The following is an 8,919-nucleotide window of genomic DNA, read 5'->3' as shown; positions in this document are numbered from 1 at the left end:
CTAAAACTATCCCTAAACCATTCTGTTTTTTATATAATACTGTCTATATTATGGCTGTAAAAAAGACCTATAAGATACTGCAAGGCATTTCAAGAAATACCATGTTATGGTAAGGGGAAGGCTCAGATCTAGTTGTCATAATAGTCTTTAAAAATGGTCAGTAGTTAGTATTTTTTACAGGGGATACAAAAACTCCAGTATTATCATTAGCTTCAACTGAAAGAAGCTTGATTTGAGACATTGGCATAAAAGTTTATATTGCATAATATTGAAGAGTTCAATAAAATGATACTCATTTTTATACCTTGCCTTTAGAACTTTTGTAAATAATTATAGCAAAAAAATTTTATGTAGCACATATTCAAAATATTTCTTGATCAGAAATGCTTTCTATATCAGAAAATTATTTTCTGATACATGTTTTCCTTCTGTAGTCTGACCCTAAAATGCCAGAAGTGGAAAGAGAAGGACCATTTGGAAGATGGTCACTCAACATCCATAAAATAAGCCTTTTGAAAAATCCTAAGTGCCAAAGGGTGGAGAATCTTAAATCTTTTGAGATAGTTAAGGTAATGTGTCAACACCTTCTATCATGATATGAGGTTGCTTTGGATTTTTTTAAAAAAAATAGCAATGCATTATTGCCCATATTCTAGATTTAGGATTTATAAACCTTACAAACTTCTTTCTTCTCTTTTTTTTTTAATTTAATATATACTAGGTTTTTAAGGAAGTGTATTATCTAGTGGAAAACTGTCAGAAACACTCATTTTGTGAGTTAGTCTTGGCTCTTTGAGCTTTAAGGATTAATTGGCCTCCTTTATATTTGGTTTGTTTATGAACATGTATGTGGAAGAGTCTTTACATAATTGGAACAAATTTGCCTTGCATCTGCCTCTGTCTGACCACTAATATCAAAAATTTACTGGATGGCCCAAATCTCAGTAAGTTATACCCTGAGTATGAATTTCTTAAATTGGATTTCTAAGTATGTTGTTGTTGTTTTTATGTGCTGTCGAGTTGGACCAGACTCATAGCGACCCCTCCTTGGGTTTCCAAGGCGGTATCACTACGGTAGTAGATTGCCCAAGTTATAAAGAAGTTATTTTTATCCAGTTTTCTAAGAGTGATCTCCAGGGTAAAATATCTGATTTGTTTCTCATACTGTGTATATTTTCTTGAGATGTTTCTATGTTAAGAAATATCTAAGCCTAACCTTAAAAATGTTGCTTTCCCTCTTTCATGTCCTATATCACCAGCACTTAGAAAGAAAACCTTCAGTTCTGCATAAAGACACATATACACAACCAGATACTAGACAGACAAACATCTTATTTGTAATCCACTCTGCCCTACCCTACTGCTTACATAGCATAAACGCTATTTGGGTGTTGCTTTTTCTGACACCCAATCTCTATATAGTTAAAAAACCTGCTATCCTGTAGAATTCAGAGTTCAGAGCCGAAGCTGGGACTTTTCTAGAGGGAAAAGAAAGGCACAACCAGAATGAAATAGAATGAGGGAGCTTGGGTATTATCCAGAGAGAGGGAAAGATCAGAATAAAATGGAGTTCAAGCCACAGCAACATACTTCCTAGGCAAAATCAACACTGCTGTTCAGAAGGTACATCAGGAGTGCCCTTCTTGATACCCATGATTCTTCTAATTGTTGGCATAGTGAAGTTAGTCTGGAAAAGACTCGTTCTCCTGGCTCTTGGCCCTGACTTGGTGAGAAGTAGCACATGAATAGGCCAAATGGTATGCTGGGCTAGCTCATGTTTGAAATCACTTATTGATAACATAAAAGTGAGGTTCATTTTTATGTTGTGTTTATCCCTTAAATGGTTTATTTTTCCATGGTATAGAAATATATAACTTTATTTTTTTTAATTTTATGTTTTAGTGTATATATTTTTTAAATTGAGACAACTATAAAGCTTAATATAGCTGGCAGTGTCATAGTGTATGATACTGTACCCAGATAACTTATCCACAAATAGTTTTTATTTCAAATGTGTAGACTTTACATTCCTTAGACAGAAATAGTGTCTAAATTCTAAGGAAAGTTGGGTCTTGGAGAGAGTGTAATGTAAGGAATGAGCTGAGCATCTGGTTGAAATGATCATGTCTTTTGAAGTCACTTAATAGATGACAATGGCAAGTAACAGCTCAATTAGAAAATAAATAGAAAATGAGTATATAATCTACAATATGGCTTTGCAAAGATCTGGCAATCATATTTCTAATACTGAGTCACGTAATTTATATGTTGGGCAGAAATTGATGAAGTAGCATATTCAATGCTTGTGTATATGTTGATTTTGTGTTATTGTTAGACTATATTGCAAGCCCATAGTCTTGGTTGCTGCTGTTGAGTTGCGCTTGAGTTGGCTCCAACTCATAACGACCCTATGCACAACAGAATGAAACATGGCCTGGCCTGTTCCATCCTCACAATAGTTGCTATTCTGACTTGGTACTTGTCTTAATTATCTAGTGCTGCTATAACAGAAATACCACAAGTTTTATCTTCTCATAGGTTGGGAGGCTAGAAGTCCAAATTCAGAGCCCTGGCTCTAGGTTAAGGCTTTCCCCTCTGTTGGTCCTAGAGGAAAGTCCTTATATCTTCTGAGCTCTGCTCCTAGGCAGTCCTCGTGTGGCTTAGCATCTCTCTTCCCTCATCTTTGCTTGCTAGCTTGACTTTAACCTCTTTTATATTTCAAAAAAGATTGACTCAGAATATACCCTGTACTAATCCTGCCTCATTAACATAGATAGCCCATTTCCAAATTGGATTATAACCACAAACATAGAGGTTAGAATTTACAGCACATATTTTTAGGGACACAGTTCATTCCATGATGTTCCACCATCTGGCCCCCAAAAATTCATCTCCTTGCCACATGCAAAACACCTTTACTCAATCACATCATGTCAAAAGTCTTAAATCAGCTCCAAGTCCAAAAATCTCATCTTCTGAATCATCTAAATCAAATATGGGTGAGACGTTAGGCATATTCCATCTTGGGTAAAAATTCCTCTTCATCTGAGAACCTGTGAAATCTAGAATACAAGTTATCTGCTTTTAAAATACAATGTAGAACCAACACAAGACAGATATTTCTACTATGAAAGAGAGAAATTGGAGGGAAAGAGGGGATAATGAGCAGCAAGCAAGTCAAAAACCCAGCAGGACAATTTACATTAGCTCTCAAGGACTGAAAATATCCTCAGTTCTCTGAGACTGTCTAGGCATTGGCCCTGTCTTCTAGACTCTGGGTGTTGGCCATGCCCTCTGGCCTCTTCTTGGAGACCCCCCAGCTCTGGACTTCAGTTCTGCCTTCTAGGCCCACTGAGATGTTAATTCTGCTCCCTTGGCGTTGGTCAGTGCCATTCTCCTAGTCCATCTGAGTAGTGACCCCACTCCCTCAGCCTTGGCATACCCTGTTCTTCTGCCCCTTGGATGTGGCAGGCCTACACTCCTGGAACTGAGTTGGGAGTTTGTGAAGATCCATTTCTTTGAAACCTAGGAAGCTCTGGCCCCACCTTTAGGGATCAAGGAGACCATGGCCCCATCCTTTGAAAATAAGAAGACCCTGCTTCCCTTCTCCTTTCAACAGTTCTGCCTGTCTCTGAACTGTTCCAGGGACAGTCCTTTTCTTTTCTTGGAGGACAGCAGATATAGCTCCTTTGGCTTGTTTCCTGCCTGTAGAATTCCAGGAAGCAGGCAGCATTCTTTCCTTTCTTCTTTCTCTCTCTTCAGTCTAAGCTAATAGGTTTTCTGCTACAGTTGTTGGTTAGATCCATTAGTCACTGGCTTAATTTCTTCAACAAAAGGTTGTGTAGCCCTGTTCTTGGTGAACATTCTAGGATACATGTTCTTAGTTTATACAATAGAATTTTCCAAATCTGTAAGTTTTGCTTCCATTTTGCAAGTTCATTTTTAAGTCCATCTATTTCTTCTCACATTTTACTATAAGTGGCAAGGAGAAACCACACAGCCCCTTTAAATCTTCCTTAGAAATCTCATCAGTCAGATATCCAAGTTCATCACTTCTGCCAAACATTTGGACAAAATTCAGACAAATTTCTTTTCCACTGCATAAAAAGCATCATCCTCCCTCCACTGTGCAATCACATGTTCATCATTTTCTTTTAAAACCTCACTGAAAGCACAGTTAATGTCCATATTTTTCGCAACATCCTGATGCTGGCACATATATTCTCTAAAATGATAGAGATACTTTCTCTGTAGCTCTCCTCACTTCTTTCTGAGCCTTCATAAGAATTGCCATTGATGTCCATAATTCTCTTAACAGTAATCTAAGGTTTTACTATTTAAAAAAAAAAAAAAACAAACCTTCAAACTCAATGGCCGTTGAGTCAATTCCAACCCCTCCTTGGGTTTCCAAGGCTGTATCTCTAAGGAAGTAGATTGCCCAGTCTTCCTTCCGACAAGTGGCTGGTTAGCAGTCAAATGCCTTAGATATTATGCCACCAGAGCTTAGGCAACTTAAAACTCTTCAAGCCTCCACCCATTACTCAGTTCCAAAACTGCTTCTGCATTTTTGGCATCTGTTAGAGCAGCACCCCACTCTTCCAGTACCAAATTCTGTATTAATTCTTGTTGTTGTTGTTACGTGCCATCGAGTCGGACCTGACTCATAACGACCCCTTCTTGGGTTTCCAAGACAGTATCACTACGGAAGTAGATTGCCCAACCTTTCTTCCGAGGAGTGGCTGGTGGGTTTGAACCGCCAGCCTTCTGGTTAGCAGTTAAGTGCCTTAGCCACTATGCTACCAGAGCTGCTATAATAGAAATACCACAGGTGAGTGGTTTTAACAAACAGAAGCTTACTTTCTCATACCTTAGGAGGCTGAGGAGCCAGAGGGTTGGCAGTTCAAACCCACCAGCTGCTCCATGGGAGAAAGATGAGGCAATCTACTTCCTTAAAGATTTACAACCCTAGAAACCCTGTGGGGATTGCTATGAGTTGGGATCAACTCAGTGGTGGTGGGTTTGGTTTTGGTTTTGGTTTTAGGAAACTTGAAAAGAAGTCTTTCTCAGCTTTGGAAAAAGGTCCTTGTTTTTTCTGAGCTTCTGCTCGTGGGCAGTCTTCATGTGACTTGTCACCCCTCTTCCCCATTTTTTTTGCTCCCTTGAATTTAATATCTCTTATTTCTCAAAAGAGGTTGACTCTCTGACACCCGATACTAATCATGCCTCATTAACATATAAAGACAACCCATTCCCAAATGAGATTATAACCATAGGCATAGAGGTTAGGATTTATAACATGTATTTGGGGGACACAATTCAGTCTGTACCTTAAAATTCAAGACAAAAAAAATACATGTTATCAAATATAATTTAAAGCCTGTCATTTAAAAAAAAAAAAAAAAAAGCTTGCTTGGCCTAACACACAGTTAGGAGAACATAAATAAATGGGATAAGTAAGTGAAAATTAATGGGGAAAAAATGAGGAAGCTGAGAATGAGTAATCAGCTTTATAGACAAAGTCAAGATGGTGACGGATTCTTTTGTTTATGGATTAGTGGGAAGTGAGGGGATGAGAATTCTTTATAGACAAATTTGGCAGTTTGGAAAAATTCAGTGGTAATTAATTACACTACTTTTCTATCTGAATGTGTTATGCATAAGTCATGGGGATTCAAACAGACAGGATTTTGTCAGCTCTGGGAGAGAAAGTTAGTCCAGAAATGGCAGTGGACATCTTAAAGTAAAAAATATTTGCAAAGCTCTCACCGTCTCTTAACTGATTACTACAAAAGAGAAGTCAGATTCTTGATATTTTTCCTATATCACCCAACTTCAACTTGCAGAACTGGCTATTTCTTCTTTCTTGTCATATGAACTTAGAGCTGTGTGGCCTCATTAGCTATAATGACAGTTGGCATTTGTGGGATTTCAAATTGTTTAAAGAATGGTCAGATGGACAATAAATTTCTTATTATTTTGCAACATTGGATACTTTACCACCATGCTGGCAGCATTTTAAGTATATTTGTCAATACTCCCAAATTTTAACTGAAGAAAACCTTAAGAATTTATATTTGAGGACTAAAGTGTAACTCTACTAATTATCAGGTCAGTATTATCCACACCCCTAGGATGTCATTGCCATCCCAAAGCAGAATGCAGTTTTACCATCTTTCATTTATATTTCAGACAAAAAATTATATATATATATATATATAGAGAGAGAGAGAGAGAGAGAGAGAGCAATGTTCTATATGTTGAGATTAGATTCCAATATATCAAAGAACTGCTAAAATTTATTTATAAAGATAATTATTGGAATGTGGAGAAACAAATGGTTCTCAAGTTACACAGCTATGGCTCTATTTTCCCTCCTATGTTGTGTTTGTATTGTATCGCTTCATGTAGGACACTAAGCTAAATGAGTTGGTACATATTAGCAAAATGTTCCAGATATTAAAATTTGTGTGCAGAGTGATTTGCCAGAGTAGAGATAATAAGTAATGATGTTGTTCTTTCTGCCATTGACAAAGAATAGAATATTTTTCTTGCTTAGACTGCTTCTAACCAAAGTGGCTCTAAAGATGGTTTCACTTTTACTCTTGTATGAGGATATTTATCCCAAAAGATCAAAGACTTTGATTTGGTTAAATTTGATTTAGTTCTTTATATATTTGCCTCTTATTTAACTGAATCCTCTACCAAATAATAATTGATGTATAGCCATAGAAGCTTAGAATAGAGCCAAAAAAGACTTCAGAAATAAATATTCTTTCTTATTCTACCTGTGAGGAAATTTGGGACCAAAGTGAGTGGGTGATTCCCCTGAGACCATTCTTCATCTGTGGTTCCCAGCTACAACTGGAGTGGCAAAGCTGCATTCCTCACTTCCAGTGCATTATTTTTCACTCATGTTATACTGCTTCTTTACAGCAAAGTTTTAGATCTCTAAATAGGGATATTTAAAGACTGTAAAGGTGCTGACAAAAATAAAGAATAATATATGCAGAACTCATCATTTTTAGCTGTTCCTACTTTCCTACCTTGGTGCTTCTACAACCAATTGATTTAATCAGACAGTAAATATTTATGGAGTACCGTTACTATGTGCCCATTATTTTGCTTAACATCATGAAGAGAAGAGGAAGGGCAAAAAATGATTGGACGTTTTCCTCTGCCTTATAATCTCTCTGAGGGTAATAAAAACATAAAGCCATTGGAGAGGTGGGGGCTCATCTGAGAAACCAGTGTGACTCAACTGGTAGTTTAAACTCCTCTGGTAGCATAGTGCCTAAGGCACTTCACTGCTAACCAGAAGGCTGGTGGTTCAAACTCATCAGCCACTCTTTGGAAGGAAGGTTAGGCAATCCTACTTCTGTACCGATATTGCCTCGGAAATCCAAGGAGGGGTCGCTATGAGTCGAGTCCGACTCGACGGCACATAACAACAACAAAACATTCTTTGCTCCAGATTACTCCATTCTTCTTCTGTGGTTCCCAACTACAATACGGCAGCTGAAGGTATTTTTGATGTCACTGATCTTGGGTACACCCAGTATTGATAATGCATTTCTTGGAATCTTTGGAAAAAATTCTTTTGGGAAAAAAAAAGAGGATAGTAGTTATTAATAATTAAAACATTTCTGAGCTGGTGTCATGGAACTTGGCAAGACATTTTATATTTATTAACTCATTTGTCTTCACAAAAACCCTATGAATTCAATATCATCATACCTTTTTCGCAGATAGGAAAACATAGAGTCCAAAAACTTACCCAAAGTCATACAGTTAGGAAGATGCAGACGTATGATCCTTCTGACTGCAAAGCCACGTACTCTTTCCAACATATCATCTTATATTAAGTTTGATTTTATTTACCTGAAAACCAAACTCATGGATCCAACTCATAGCGACTCCTCCTTGGGGTTTCCGAGGCGGTATCACTACAGAAGTAGATTGCCCAACCTTACTTCCAAGGAGTGGCTGGTGGGTTTAAACCGCCAGCCACTCCTCGAAAGGAAGATTGAGCAATCTACTTCCGTAGAGATACCGCCTCAGAAACACAAGGAGGGGTTGCTATGAGTTGGATCCAACTCCATGGCAGTGAAAGTATTTTTAAATTTTATTAGATTTTTTAAATTAATTTTTATTTTTACATTAACATCTCATGTTGTGAGATGTCTCTGTTATTAAAGAAGTCAGAATCACTTTCTTGTGCCTAAAACTACTGGTTAGAAAGTTAGCAGTGAGACCTGAAGTTACGTTGAACATATTTACAATGTAGTAGAAGATTTGTACCGCATGTCCTGAAACACAGTCTAACAACACAGTGACGTATGTATTTTTTACATGTTATTTCACTTAAAGGCAGTAGCTCTGGAAGGAATCAATGACTCTTTTGTGTGCTCCCTAAAATTTAATGTGCTTTTTTAAGAGTTGGGAATTGCTACAGGGTGTGTGAACTAGTCAAGTTGTGATTCCGTTTAAAGAAAACTATTATGAGAGTAGCAATTTGGAAATAAAAAGTAGGAGAAGGAAAATAATATTTGCTGTACTTTGGAAGTGATAAAATATTTCTTACCATACATAGTGTTCAGAAGACTCTTCAAAGATTGTATAGTCTGACTTCTGTCTGTGTGGTTTGTGAAAAACTCATCTTGTAGAAAGGATTAAGTTTGTGTCACATAAGTTGCCATGTAACATATTTGAAAAGGCACAAAGCCACACAGAAATGTGAACTCACTAAGTCAAATAAATTTAGCTGGTAATAAATAACCTGGCCAATTAGGAGTTTAAACAATATATTTTAAGAAGTTATTTAAAAGTATATTTGCGTATGGTTGCCTTTAAGTTTGTTTTACTATGCAAAATGTAAATATTGTGATGGATGTTCTCTGTGTTGTTGTTGTTGTTGTTGTT

The sequence above is a fragment of the Orycteropus afer genome, unplaced genomic scaffold, assembly GCF_000298275.1.
Source record: "Orycteropus afer afer isolate SDZICR_OR568_19922 unplaced genomic scaffold, OryAfe1.0 scaffold00010, whole genome shotgun sequence".
Taxonomy (NCBI): Eukaryota; Metazoa; Chordata; class Mammalia; order Tubulidentata; family Orycteropodidae; genus Orycteropus; species Orycteropus afer.
The sequence above is the reverse complement of the archived record's forward strand: the minus strand, read 5'-3'. Positions refer to the sequence as shown.